The sequence below is a fragment of the Mobula birostris genome, chromosome 23, assembly GCF_030028105.1.
Source record: "Mobula birostris isolate sMobBir1 chromosome 23, sMobBir1.hap1, whole genome shotgun sequence".
NCBI classification, from domain to species: domain Eukaryota; kingdom Metazoa; phylum Chordata; class Chondrichthyes; order Myliobatiformes; family Myliobatidae; genus Mobula; species Mobula birostris.
In genome coordinates, this window is record NC_092392.1 from 13,366,468 (window position 1) to 13,378,764 (window position 12,297).

The following is a 12,297-nucleotide window of genomic DNA, read 5'->3' on the forward strand; positions in this document are numbered from 1 at the left end:
CTATGGTTGTACCTTTATGTGAAACTCCTCGGCCACAATATCTTGAGGTCAGAGCTTACAGATGGAGGAGATTTGCTGTATAAACAACAAGAACCTACTCAGTTGCAATGCATTTGTGATATTTTATAAAGGGCATAGAATTTGATTAGGCAGAGCAGGATTCTTATACAATCAATGACAAAACTGTATCTGCAATCCCATTGCCAGATTTGTTCATTATTTATATTTGCATTTTCACAATTTGTTGTCTTCTGCACGCTGGTTGGTCTTTCATTGATCCTGTTATAGTTACTATTCTAGAGTATGCCCGCAGGAAAATGAATCTTAGCATTGTGTATGGTGAGATACTTCGAAAATAAAATTTACTTTGAACTTTGATTTGCAACTTAGACCATCCAGAGGACACTTTGGAAAATTGTACTATTTTGCATGGAGACCACAAAGCATATGTAGTTGCACTGGTTTACAATACATGCATGAAGTTACTCTCAGTGTTATTTTGGGCTGCAGCCACATCTTCCATTGGACTTAGCAGAAAATTCAGTGCTGTGTTGCAAATATCTGCAGGCTTTTACTCTTTGGTCTGAGAAATCTGTCCACTGTACCATTACAAAAGACTCGATGGATTCAGCTGCTGGGATAAAGAAAGTGGTATTTTATTATGCATTTGAGGTATTTTCAACATACCTTTTTTAGAATGTGAATATATATTTTAATGTTTTACTTATAATTTTTTAAACCACTTATTAGATGGTTCCAATATTATTGAGAATGTTGAAGACATTAAATATATGCAATGACTCCTGTAACTGTCAGGTTTGACAGCAGATAAGCCTACAGACATAGACTAACTTATTGTAAAAACTGTTCTGTGAGTACGGTAACTTGCAAGAGCTCAGATAGTCCCTATCCTGCACTCAGTACTCTTGCATGTTGAGGCCAAGGCTCCTAGGGAAAAAGAGCGCTAGGGTCCACTCTAGAGTATAAAATATGATTCATGAGCAGTTGGTCAGTGATTTGGAGGTTAGGTTTTATTTTCCCCTATTATTTCTGTTTCTCACTCTATGAATGCTATCTGGCCTACAGAGTATTTTCAGGTTTTTTTTTTCCTGCTTTCATTACAAAGACTTAGATTGGATCCAAAAACCGAACTGTGTTGTGTAGCCTCCAGTGTCAGCAAAATAAAAGCTTATTTTAATAACAATTTAAATTATCATTTACTTTGATGAATCCCAGGGATCTTCAGAGTATATTTTATTATATTCCAATAGCACACAACTTTTTACATGGAAGAGCAGGTTGATAATTCAAATCACTTTTGAAACCAGTCATATGAAACTTATTCTGACCAGATACTAATACTTTTAGTCATGATTTGAAGATATGCTAGAATTTAATAGCAATCTAGTTTCAAATTCAGACTTATTAAACAATAGCAAATTCTTGATAGTTTCTTAATTTAAAATGCAGAGAATTATGAAGACATAATTTGCTTGAAATCTTTTTTTAGTCTTTATTAGTTCTGGAGACCCAGCCGCATACTAGTCAATATCAGTAAAATATTCTATCATTGATTTTATAATATTACTACTTACTGAATTAAACTCACCTTTAATGATTGGATATTATTTGTCCCACCAATCCAAAGTTCAACACTATACCTCCTTCCTCAATACCATTCAGGGTACTCCATGTCCAACACATAATTGTCCGTAACTTGCATCATCTCCCACAGGATCCCACTGCCAAGCCCACCTTTCTCTCCCCTCCACCCCCACCACTTCCTGCTTTCCACAGGGATCACTCCCTACACGACTCCCTTATCCATTCATCCCTCCCCACTGATCTCCCTCCTGGCATTATCCTTGCAAGTGGAACAAGTGCTACATCTGCCCCTTCACCTCCTCCCATACTACCATTCAGGGCCCCAAACAGTCCCTCCAGGTGAGGCAACACTTCACCTGTGAACACAAGGAAATCTGCAGATGCTGGAAATTCAAGCAACACACACAAAATTCTGGTGAACGCAGCAGGCCAGGCAGCATGTATAGGAAGAGGTACAGTCAACATTTCAGGCCGAGACCCTTCGTCAGGACTAACTGAAAGAAGAGATAGTAAGAGATTTGAAAGTGGGAGGGGGAGGGGGAGACCCAAAATGATAGGAGAAGACAGGAGGGGCCGGGATGGAGCTAATGGATGGATACCTTGTATTCCTTTTGCCAGTCAATTTTCCAGCTCTTAGCTCCATCCCTCCCCCTCCTGTCTTCTCCTATGAGTTCAGGTCTCCCCTCCCACTTTCAAATCTCTTACTATCTCTTCTTTCAGTTAGTCCTGACGAAGGGTCTCGGCCCGAAACGTCGACTTTACCTGTGAGTTTGTTGGGGTCATATACCATGTCCGGTGCTCCCGGTGTGGCCTCCAGTATATCGGTGAGACCCAACGTAGATTGGAAGACTGCTTCGTACAGCATCTATGCTTCGTCTGTGAGAAAAAGTGGGATCACTCAGTGGCCACCCATTTTAATTCCATTTCCCATTCCCATTCTGATATGTCTATCCACGGCCTCCTCCACTGTTGTGATGAGGCCACACTTGGGTTGGAGGAACAACACCTTATATTCCATCTGGGTAGCCTCTAACCTGATGACTTCTCAAACTTCCAATAATGCCCCCTTTTTATCTCTCATCTTACCTCCTTGCCTGCCCATCACCTCCCTCTGGTCCTCCTCCCCTTTTTCTTTCTTCATTGACCTTCTGTCCTCTCCTATCAGATTCCCCCTTCTCTAGCCCTGTATCTCTTTCACCAATCAACTTCCCTGCTCTTTATTTCATCCCTCCCCCTCCCAGTTTCACCTATCACTGTGTTTCTCTCTCTCTCCTCCCTCTACTTTTTAAGTCTACTCCTCAGCTTTTCTTCTCCAGTCCTGATGAAGGGTCTCAGCCCAAAACATTAACTGTACTTTTCTGCCCCACAGATACTGCCTGGGCTGCTGAGATCCTCCAGCATTTTGTGTGTGTTCAACACTAATTAGTTTTGATTTGTAGATCTCTCAGCTCTTCAACTAAATTAAAGCATGATTGTAAATCAAGTTGCTGAAGTGCCTGAATTACCAGAATTTCCATTTACCTGATATTCTCTGTCTCCCCACCCCCACCTTACCAATACCCCACCATTGAAGCCTTAGTTCTTTCAACTTCTAACCTTGTCCATTGACCTACAAATGGGTGAAAGATAGTAAATATGCAGCAGTATTAGAAATTAAACACATCCCAGCTAGCAAATCTGCTGCTCCAAAGGCAAGATATGTCATTTGCTTTGAAACGTGATGAAACTCCTTTTTATTGAAAATATCAGTAACTTCTAGACTATCTGATTATTTTGTGTATCAAGTATCAACATTTTCCCAATAGTGGGAGAGTCTAAGACCAGATGGCACAGTCTCAGAATAGAAGGTGGAGTAGAGATGAGGAGGAATTTCTTTAGCCAGAGGGTGGTGAATCTGTGGAATTCATTGCCACAGACAGCTGTGGAGACAAAGTCATTGGCTATATTTAAAGCAGAAGTTGATAGGTTCTTGATTGGAAAGGGCATAAAAGGTTATGTGGGGAAGGCAGGAGAATAGGGTTGAGAGGGATAACAACTCAGCCATGGTCAAATGGCCGAGTAAGCTTGGTGAGCCAAATGGTCTAATTTTCCTCCTCTGTCCTCTGGTCTTATTTCAAAGCTGATTTTTCTCTTTCCACCCTTCCTTTACTCATAAAAGCTGGTATATTTTCAGTACCAGTAAAAGCCTTTAAAGATGTAAGTCTGTCAAATTCAGAAGCTGTTAAGGGCCATGAAGGGAACCTTCTTCAGTTGATTCAATTCTATTTTAAAATTGGCAGTTCAGTCTATTATTTTAAAATGGGGAGTTTACACAGGAGATGACTGAAGAAAAAGCACCCTGTGGCTGTAGGGAAAAGTCATGTTTATAAAGCTCTATATTTGGAATCTGTGATGCCATATTGCCACCTTACCAAATGAAACCATAGCATTATCTTAGTATGTTTTCTGAGCAGGATGTGTCTGAGACTAAATGTTAGAAAACCTTATTGGTTCCAGTCAGCCTCTGATCCAAGTAAGGAAATTAAAATCTGGGTTTCTGGAAGCATCTTTTATCATTTTAAGATCACTTTCAGTTGCTTAAGATATATGATGTGATTCTTCTATTTTAGTACTTTGTCTTACTTTTCACAGAATCCTGGAAGCAGCAGAGAGATGACATGATTATTTTTGAAACAAGCTTTCCATCAGAGAAAGCAAGTTAGGAAGGCAAACATATGATATTCAAACACAAGATAATCTGCAGATGCTGGAAATCCAAAGCAATAAACACACACTGATGAAGGGTCTCAACCCAAAACATTGACTGTTTACACTTTTCCATAGATGCTGCACGGCCTGCCAAGTTTGCCCAGCGTTTTGTGTGTGTTGAATATATTTAATTTGGACTATACCTCAAATATAGAAAACCAACAAATGAAACATTTAAGTATTGCAGATGTTGTACAAAACTTATCACTTCGGTCAGAAACATGTGATGCGAAAAGCCTGGAGAAATGTTGGCCTCTAGCCTAGAAATGTGTTTTCTAAGAGATTATCTTACAGAGATGTAAAGATTGTTAAGTTAGGTTGAGTTGTTAAGTTAAGATTGTAAAGTTAAGTTGATATAATTAAAGGAAATGCCTGAAGTAGAACAAAGAGCCATAGATTCAGTGTAGAGAACTGTACATTTAGGTCTTACAATGAAATTCTGCATGCAAAATGTGATCTGTAAATTAAACAAATTAATTTATAGAATGATGGACACAAAAACAAGAATTGTTTCAAAAATAACTGAACAATATCCTGGGTACATACAATAGAGAAAATTTAGAATATCAGTGGATAGAGGGGGCTAGATATTTCAATTTTTATTTTCTATCTGATGATTTTCAGATTTTTATTTAGTGCTTACACTTGTATTTTTTCCAGAATTGTCTCTAAAGTGTTATACAATAAATGATATTGAAATCCATTTACTTTTAATAGCAAACATTATAGATGTTTTGCACATAATAGATGTTTTGCACATAATATTCAACAAATCTTGTCAGATGAATCGCTTTTTTGTTGATGCTGAAAGATAGGCCAAGTATATAGGATCTTATCACATGGCATATAGACAAAATTCTGAAATTGTCATGTACTTCGATTGTAGAACAGAGCTTGATCTCAAACATTGGTGGGTCGGGAAGAGTGCTAGCTATTGATTGTGGAAGAATGAAATTGAAGAAGCAGGCACGAGCAGGAATATTATATAAAGAGTTACAGAATGAAGTAGAGATGGCATGGAAGAATAGATATGGGCTGATGGTGCTAGGCTGAAGAGAGGACAGTTTGCTTTGAAGAAGATGTTAAAGAGAGAAGTAAAGAAACAAAGTGTAGATTAATATGAATTGAGTATTACAAGAGCTAGGGAGAGGATGTACAGAAACTCTATAATTGGGTGGACAGCAGGGGAAAAGATTGTCAGCTTAGGAGCTGGGAGAAAGGAGACATCAGAGAAGACAAAAATAGCCATATGGAACCTTTTACCCTGGATGGTAATAAGCCAGAGTTATATTTGTGGATGAAATCACCTGAATACACTAAGCAGAGAAAACTTGGAGTGATTCTATTCTGCTCCCCAGGATGTTCTTGCAGCTGTGAAAATGGGACAGCTGTCAGATCTGGCAATCAATCATCTGGCTGATTAATTAGTGGATGCAATCAAGCTTGGTGTTGGCAGTCATTTTGCTGCGAGTTTTATGACAAAGCAGTGGATGGAAGATCATCTGAGTGTTAAATCTGAGCCATGGCAACTGTGGACTAGTTCCAGGACTGTTGAATTGTTTCAGGTACCAAGCTGGCGAAGTGCAGATTGGGAATCAAAAACAAGGTAGGTGGTTAAAAGGATGCTTCTGAAAGAGCAGGAAATTAATTTTTCCCAGGGACAAAAAGTAAGTAGAGCAATTCTTGACTGACAACTGCATATGTGGAAGGAAATCACAAGAAAAAAACTATTTTAATGCTAATATTCAATCAAATTACATGAACACAGCAGCAGAAATAACCTACGAGTGGAATTGCAAGCAGCGAAATGCATTAATAAAACTCCAGGCTTGAGGCCTGAATCAAAACACCAGAGGTTAGCAGAAAAGGAATTGATGAGAATCACTATTTTCTCGTCTTTCTAAGATAACCATATGGTTTAAGAAACTGAGCGACCACCTATTTAACCCTAGTCTAATCACAGGACAATTTATACTGACCACTTAACCTAACAGGTTCGTCTTTGGACCGTGGGAGGAAACCAGAGCACCTAGAGGAAACCCACACGTTCAAAGGAAGAACCGCACAAATTCATTACAGAGTGCCAGAATTGAACTCCAAACTCCGACATTCTGAGCTGTAAGAGTGTTGTGCTAACCGCCGTGCCACCACAGTGTATATAATATTCTATGCTGAAAATAAATATAATTAAATCATCTTCAGGAGGTAACAATTAATTAATTGAATAATCAGCCTGTTGTTAAGAAAGTGCTGACCATAGGTAATGATTGGATTTTTAGCTCATTTTAGTACATAGAGGCACAATCTGTGTTTAGTAGAAATCCAGAGGACTTCTCAAGTAATATAGAAATGTACTTGAATAGGGAAGCTAAAAATCCATATTTAGGAGTTTGAACAGCGACTGGAGTCACTGCAGTGAATTCAAGAGGCTGTGGGTTGTGTAGAAAACGTATTTCAGGATTTAATGATCCACAACCTAAATATGCAAGCAGAAAGGCATAGATAATGAGTGGGCAGGCAAGTGGGAATCTCCTCTGTATTCAGCTCTTAATACTGGAGAAATTAATACCACTGCAAGGACAAAGCTGTAAGGGGTTGGAGAAGAATGAATGGGAATATTACAGAAGTAAGAGATTCAATAGCTATGTGGCTAGATAGCTAATTCTTGTACAACAGTAATTCCATGTTGACCCCTTCATATCAGGGTCAAGGACATCTCTTAGTGGCTGCAGAAAATTCTGACGAGGTGAGAGTAAACAGTTACAATCTATACCACGATGAGTGACATACCATAGGTATTAACATAAGACACCGTAGTATAGAACTGGACAAACCATTCAGCTTACAAAGTTGTGCTGATCTTGACGCCAATTTATACGAAATGTCAGGCAGCTGCTAGTCCCAATCAACACCCCTCACTTCCTGTTTTACCCTGTAATAACTGGCCCTCCCCAACTTAGTACCTTCCTACAAGATCCAATTTTACCCTGAGCATCTTAAAACATAATGAGTCGTGGTCACTACTCCAATGTTTGCCCACTCTCAGAGATTAGCTATATTTGTCATATGTATATTGAAAGGCATTGTCTGCATCGAGGATGTAGTGGGGGTAGTCCGCAGGTGTTGAAATGCTTCTAGCACCAACATAAACATGCCTACAACTTACTATCACTAACTCATGCACCTTTGGAATATGGGAGGAAACTGGAGCACACAGATGAAACCCCCATGGCCCAGGGGAGAACATACAATCTCCTTACAGACAGAGGCAGGAATTGAACCCCTATCTTACAGTTGGAGCTGTAAAGTGCTACACTATCTGCTATGCTACCATGCTGGCCTGGATCACTTCCCAAAGCTAGCTCTAGTGTGTGTTCTTCTCTAAACAGACTCTCCACACAGTTTAAAATTCTCCATTTGGATGTACTGAAGCAATCCTGCCACATTTAAGCCTCTTGTATGAAGGAAGTTCTAATCAATCATGGGGAAGTTAATGTCCCCGATTATGACAGCCATGTTGTTTCTGCATCTTTCCATAATCTGTCTGCATATTAGACAGATTGATAGGTTCTTGATTGGACTTGGCATCAAAGGTTATGGGGAGAAGGCCGGGGAATGGGGTTGAGGAGGGGAGAAAAGTATCAGCCATGATTGAATGGAAGAGCAGACTCGATGGGCCAAATGGCCTAATTCTGCTCCTACATCATATGGTCTTATGGTTTTATATCTGTTCCTTCACCTCTCAGTGGTGATTTGGGGGCCCATTAGTATCTTTCTTATTTCTGAGCTCCACCCAAATTGTTTCTGTCGATGAGCCCTCCAGTGTGTCATCTGAGTGCTTTGTGAAATCCTCCCTTACCAATAGTGCAACTGCTCCACCTCTTTCACATTGAACAATGAAACCCAGGAACATTGAGCTGCCATTCCTGTCCCTCACAAAACCAGGTCTCCATAACGGCAACTTTGTAATTCCCATATGCTGGTCCAAGCTCCAAATGTTTTCCTCTTTACCTACAATACTCCTGGCATTCAAATACGCATATATCAGCCCATCAGTCCAACTACCTTTATTAGCCTATCCCTTGTTGTCCTTCCTTTTGGTCTGAGTTCTCACTGTTATCTCACCTTTGTTGTTCTCAACCCTACCATCTGTTGGACTGCTGTTGAAGTTCCCATCCCCCTGTCACTTTAGTTTAAACCCTTCCAAGTAGCACTAGCACCTCCCACTATTGGTTTCCCTCCAATTCGGGTGCAAACCACCTTGTCCGTACAGGGGCTAACTGCCCCAGAAGAAAGCCCAATCATCCAATAATGTGAAGCCCTCCACCTTGCAACAACTTCTTAGCCACTTATTGAACTGCTTTATGTAGCCACTTCTCACCTTGCCAGCAAGCAGCATGGGTGGTAACCCTGGAAGTCCTGCTTTTTAATTTTCTACCTAGCTCCTTATAATGTATCCCTCCTGCTTATATCATCATCCCTATATAAACCTCAACTTCTGGCTGCTCACCATCCCCTCTCAGAATATCCTGTACTTGTTACAACACATCCTTGACTCTGACACCAGTGAGACCACACATCTGGAGTCTCAGTTGTGGCCACCAAAACGTCTTACATATGCCCCCAACTATTGAGATCCCTATCATTATCAGTCTCTGAATTCATCCTTCCCTTTTCTGACTAAGTACCAGGCACAGTGCCACTAATCTGACTACTACTCCTGGCCTCAGAGGTCATCTACACCCCCCCCCCCCCACCACAAAGGTATCCAAAGGGTGGACCTATGCCTGGGGGGAAACGGCCACAGGAGGACTGTACACTGTCTTCCTGCTCCCTTTAAGAATGTGACCTTGTCAGAAGCTAGGAATTGTTTAAAAAAAAATCAGAATCTCAAAAAATAATCATCAAAAGTTGCCAGACAGTGGGCTTTAGATTTCTTAGAAATTAGAATTTGTTCTGAGGGAAGTAGGACTTGTACTAACTGGTAGGACTATATCTCAGCAAGACTGAAAACATACTTTTGTGGGTCCACTGTTCAAACCACTCTCGGCTGGAACCCTAGTGAAGGGATAAAAACAAAAAGTTAGATGTGGAAGATAAGGGTTTGCTGGATTAATTAAGGAAATTAAGCTGGAAAATGCAAGCAGCTGAGTTTGGCTGTGCTTGCTGGTTCATACTTCAAAGCAATGGTTCATACTTCAAAGCAATGATTCCAGGAAAGAAGATAATAAACCAGAAATACAGGTAGACAAAAAAACTAATACAAATTCTTATCAGGTCAGGTAGTATCTATGTAAAGAAAAAAAGTAGTAACATTTCAGATTTAGGACTATTTGTGAAGACACAGATTGATAAAGTTTTTTTAGCCAATTTTGAAACAGGACTTCAAAATAGATTGGATTGGCCTATTCACATTTGTAAGGTGTAGAGAGGGAGAGCAGATTTTTTTTTTGAAAAGATGGTATGTTGGTTAAGAAAATGATTGTAACCCAAGGAGTGATAAGATACAAGAAAGATTAAGTTAATTAATGCTGAACTGAGAAAAATAAAACAAGCATATCCATATCAAACCCTGTCTGCAGTTCCCGAGGAGACATTTGATTGCATAGTGAGAAAGTTCAAAAGAAGCCAGCGGGGGAACTCAAGGGTATGGCTTTGTGTATGAAAGATCATGCCTCATGAATTTGTGGTCAATATAGACTTCAGTAAGGGCTTTGAGAAAGCTCCATAGTAGTCCACAGTGGAAAGGCCAGCATGCCAAAGAAAGCCAGGGAGACCTAGCTAACTGGATGCATAATTTGCTTGCTGGTTGGAAGGAGATAATGACATTAGTCAGGCTGCACTTGGAGTTTTGTCAACAATTTTGGGCCCCATATCTCAGAAAGGATGTGTTGTCATTGGAGAGTGTCCAGAGGAGGTTCACAAGGATGACTCCAGGAATGAAAGGGTTAACATGGAGAATTTGGCAGCTTTGGGCCTGTACTCACTGGAATTTAGAAGAATGTGGGGGTCATCTCATTGAAAACTACCAAATGTTGGAAGGACTAGATAGGGTGGATGTGGAGAGGATATTTTCCATGATGGGGGTATCCAGAATTAGAGGGCACAACCTCAAAATTGAGGGGTGACCTTTTAGAACAGAGGAAAGGAGGAATTTCTTTTAAGACATAAAATGGTGAATCTGTGGAATGCTCTGCCACAGACTGTGGTGGAGACCAAGTTAGTATATTTAAGGCATAAGTTGATCATTTCCTAATCAGTCAGAGCATCAAAGGATACAGCAGGAAGACAGGTGTTTAGGTTGAGTGGGATCCGGGATCACCCATGATGGAATGGTGGAGCAGACTCGATGGGCTGAATGGCCTTAATCTGCTCCTATGTCTCATGGTTTTATGGGCTAAGCAGAGGATGATGGTGGTAAGTTGTTTCTTGGACTAGATACCTGTGCAAGACGTTGTTCCCCAGGGCTTTGTGCATGTTGCTAGATTAGATTCAACTTTATTGTCATTGTGCCAAGTACATTGAAATGCAGTTAGCATCTGACCAGAAATGCAAAGAATAGCATTATTTACAAAGTAACTGCAAATAAAAAGTGCTACAGCACACAAATATAAAAGTACTGAGACAGTACAATATGGGTACAATACTGCTTAGCGCTGTGATGTGAGGTTCAGCAGGGTCACAGCCTCAGGGAAGAAGCTCTTCCTATGCCTGCTGGTGCGGGAGCGGAGGCCTCTGTAGCACCGACCGGATGGGAGGAGAGTAAATAGTCCATGGTTAGGGGGTGAGATGCATCCTTGATAATGCTTCCTCAATTCTAGGACAAAGGGACAGATGATAAATGACTGTCATTATCATTCAATTACCTTGACCTACCCACTGTAAGGCATCTAGATCTTAGAAGCATATTGACAAGAATTGCTGTTTGTCATCTAAATCCATGACTTGGATCAAAATTTACAAATCACACTAAAATAGGTGGTGTCATTGACAATGAAGATGGCTACTAGTGTTCACAGAGGGATTATGATCAGCTGGCTAAGTGGGCCAAGGAACAGCAAGTAGAGTTTAATTTGAATCAGTGCAAAGTGTTGTACTTTGGAAAGACAAATGAGGGTAGGACTTTCACAGTGAATGTTAGTGCCCTAGGGAGTGTTGTGTCACAATGGGGTGCTGGGAAGAGACCCAGATGCAAGACACAGACCCTGAAGTACAAGGAACAGGACTTGACTAGAGTAGGGACGTGACAGGATACAGACCAGGAGCAGGGACAAGAACACAGACTTGGGCTAGGGAAAGCAGGACCAGGACTAGGAGTAGGAGACAGGGCTTCAACTCTGAGCCCGAGACTGGACAAGGACCCAGAACCTGGGTCTTGCCTCGGGCTCAGACCCCAGAACCAGGCAAGGACATGACTTCAGGACAGGACGTGGCTGGGGCCTGGGATCCTGAGCTCAGCTGCCGGCTGGGGCCTGGGATCCTGAGCTTGCAGAGGCTGATATCTCAGAGACCAACTAGGAACTGAACATCATCATAGAGCCAGGACTCATCATTAACACAACACCAACATAAGACAGGACAGAATACAGACATAGAGCCAGGACCTATACTTAGACAATCCAGGACTCAACCTCTCCACACCAAGGTGGGACAGATCCACCCATTGGGTAACAGCAAAACAGCTGGACTTACCCAACAGAGGCAAAGACATATCCCTCCACAGGTCAACAGCAAAATGGCCTGACTTACCCCACAGAGGCAAGGGCAAGACATGACCCCACCCCCACCCCCCACATACACAGGGCAACAGCAGAACAGCCTGACTTACCCCACAGAGGTAAGGACAAGAAGAGACAAACACCAAAGAACAACAGATAGTTCCATCTCTGCTTCAGGGTAGCTCAAAGTCTCAGTTCAGCCAGCAACCTCCACTGGCTACAGAAA